Below are 3205 nucleotides of genomic sequence, written 5' to 3' on the forward strand. Positions count from 1 at the left end.
CCTGGACTATTCCAATAAACTTCAACTGGTCTCCCTGTCTCAAATCCATCCTTAACATAGCTGTCAAGCTAATATTCCTAGAGCATGGGTTCAACATGTAATTCCCTTGCTCAGAAAGTTCCAATTACTTCTAAGATAAAAGATTAACTCTTTTGCTCAGCATCGAAACCATTCACATGCTGGCTCCAGCCGACTTTCCCAGGTTTATCACCTATTATTTCTTAATATTCTTAATCTGGCAGTTAGGTGATACAGTAGGTGGGGCACTAGACTTGGAGTGAGGAAGACTTGGGTTTGAATCTAGCCACACACAAATACTAGCTGTGTGACCTCAGCTTGGGCTCAGAGTAGGGGGCTGGATGAGGTGGCCTCCAAGTCATTTACCATCCCTCAGCTTCTGTTTCCTCACATGTAAAACAACGATAATGATAGCACCTACCTTAAAGAATCATTGTAAAGATCAATTGAAAAGTGAATATGAAGTGTTTCACAAACCTTAAAGCACTCTATCATGCTTGCTATTATTAATAACTAATACTCTGTGATTGAACCTAACTGGCCTACTTACTTTTCCTTAAAGGTAGTAATCCATCTCCCATCACCATGCTTTTGCACAGGCAAATGAAGGCACTCCCTTGTCTCCTCTACCTCTTAGGATTCCTGGTTTTCTTTAAAACTCAGCCCAAGTACTACCTCCTACATAAAGCATAAGACCTTTCCTGATCTCCCTTGCTCTTTGTGACTCCCTGACCCAAGTTTCTTTCTATCATCTATCTATCTATCTATCTATCTATCTATCTATCTATCTATCTATCTATCTATCTGTCTGTCTGTCTGTCTGTCTGTCTGTCTGTCTGCCTGCCTGCCTGTCTGTCTGTCTGTCTTTCTATCCATCTTATCCATCCCTCCATCTATCTGTCTGTGTGTACCCAGACTTTTTATGTATTTTAACTTATGTGTGTAAATGTTGTTTTTCTCATTAGAATGTGAGCTTCCTGGAGGCAGGGATGGTTTTTTGCTGTTGTTTTTAATCTTTAAATCTCAGGTGCCTACCTCAATGCTTTGCACACAGCAGGCACTTAAAAATTTTCACTGGGGATTTGGGGGCAGGCCACTGAAGGGAATGATGTTTGTTGTTTAGGTGGAAGTGGATGAATGACCCTGTGTCTAGGATAATCAAGGTTATTGTGGGCATGGACATTAGAGCCACTGAAAGTAAGTTTTGCTATGGATGCTGTGGGCAGGCTTCAGGTCTGACGCTCTATCCACTATGTCACATGGCTGCCCCAATACCAGACAATATAATTTGACGTAATAGAAGAAGCCCTGGAAAGCTGAATTCAAATTCTGCCTTGGGCACTTAATTTCCCAGTCTCTCTGGCAGCAGGAAGTTTGAATTTAAGAAGAATTTTCTGACAGGGATCTGTATGAAATACTAGATGATCAAATACTAGAAACTGCCTTCCTGCGTAGGCCACTAGAACAGTCTCTATGTATGACTTCACTAACTAGTTCTTGGAAAGAGGTGGAAGGATAGGATGACTTTAATGGGGATGGAGAGGTCTTTCATCCAAAAGACCCTTTTCTGTAAACTAGAAATAGTACTTAGACTTCTAACATTACAGACTTGTTGGCAGATGGGGGGTGGCGGGGATGCTTCGGTCTATAAAATGATCTGTGATTATTCCTATCTTTCTGAACATGGCCCAGGTACCTATCAACATCTCACAGGCAGTTTCCCCATCTTCAATATTAGGGTAATAATTCTATAGAAGCATCATGGTGAAGTGGGGAAAGTCCTGTAGGTCTTGGACTTGGGAAACCTCAATTGGAAACTCTGCTCTGCTCTGCCAGTTTCCAGTCATGTGACCCCAGGTCACTCACGTCTCTGGATCTGTTTCCACATCTAAAAACTCAGGATGACAATGCTTTCCCAGCTTGCTTCACCCAGAGTTGTAAAGAAGATGCTTTCTAAACCAGACAGGTTTACAAATATTGGTGGTAATTGTTATTAGGGGACAGGAGAACAAAAGGAAAGTCTTTTCTCTCCCACCTAGAATTTGGGGACCTTGTCCTTGATCAGAGGAATTGGCTAGTTTACCCTTCCCAGATGCAGAGGCACAGACGGGATGACCCGCAGAACTGATGGTGCCAGGGCTGGGGATTCTGGGAGTGTTTGCATCCGTTCTTCAGAAAAGCAGGGGAAAAAACCGAGTCCTGGTGCCTCCCTGTGGCAATGAAAGGGAATGACATGTTTCTGTCTTCTCTGAGCCTTGGCCCTAGAGCAACCAGAGTTGGGGAAAATGAATTGAAAATAGCCCCAATCCCAAGAGAGGAGCTGAATCACATCCTGAATGTGAACCCAACATGGGCAGGAGGAAGGCTAGATGATAGCACTTATGTAGCACTTCAGGCTTCGCAAGGCACTTGACAAAATATCTTGTTGATTTTAATAATTATTATTGCTAAATAATTATTATGTAATATATAATTATTATAAACAATAATTATAATAATAGCATACATTTATTTTTAAGATTAAAATGAAGGAATGTGGGCGAGGGGGAGAAGAGTTTGAACTCATTTCTTTGACTCCAGAACCAGTGTTTTCTCATTGTGCCTGGTCCTGGCCCTTGGGTCTTGGTTTCCAGAACTGTAAAATAAGGATATTTGTTCAGATGTTCTCCATAATCCTTCCCAGCTTTAGTTCCTTTGGTTCTAGGATCCAGGAAAGAGGATGTTCCTATCAGAACCCCACTGAGACCCCCATCTCATCTTGGTAAAGCTGGACAGAAGGATGCACCCCAGCTTAGTCACACAGGAAAACAGGGCAAACTAGGAACTTACTGTGGGACCTTAGGCAACCCAGTTAGTGCCCGGGAGCTTCATTTTTGTCATCTATAAAATTCAACTCAACAATTCATTCTGTACAAGAGTATTATGTAGCTACGATGGGAAGCAATTTAGCCTTGGACTTGGGATCAGTGTCCAAGACTGGATTTGAGTCTGCCACTTGTGTGACCTTGTTCCAGTCCCTCAGCCTCAGTTTCCCTATTTGTATAATAAGTGGTCTGGACAGGTCCTTTCCAGCCCAGACATTCTATGACTCTAAATGCAAGGGCTGTGCTATGGCTCTGTAGATGAAAAATATGAAAATACCCTGTCTGGCTTCGAGGAGTTTACTGAAGATGGCCTGGGGTGGAGC

Source organism: Notamacropus eugenii, chromosome 3 (assembly GCF_028372415.1).
Source record: "Notamacropus eugenii isolate mMacEug1 chromosome 3, mMacEug1.pri_v2, whole genome shotgun sequence".
NCBI lineage: Eukaryota > Metazoa > Chordata > Mammalia > Diprotodontia > Macropodidae > Notamacropus > Notamacropus eugenii.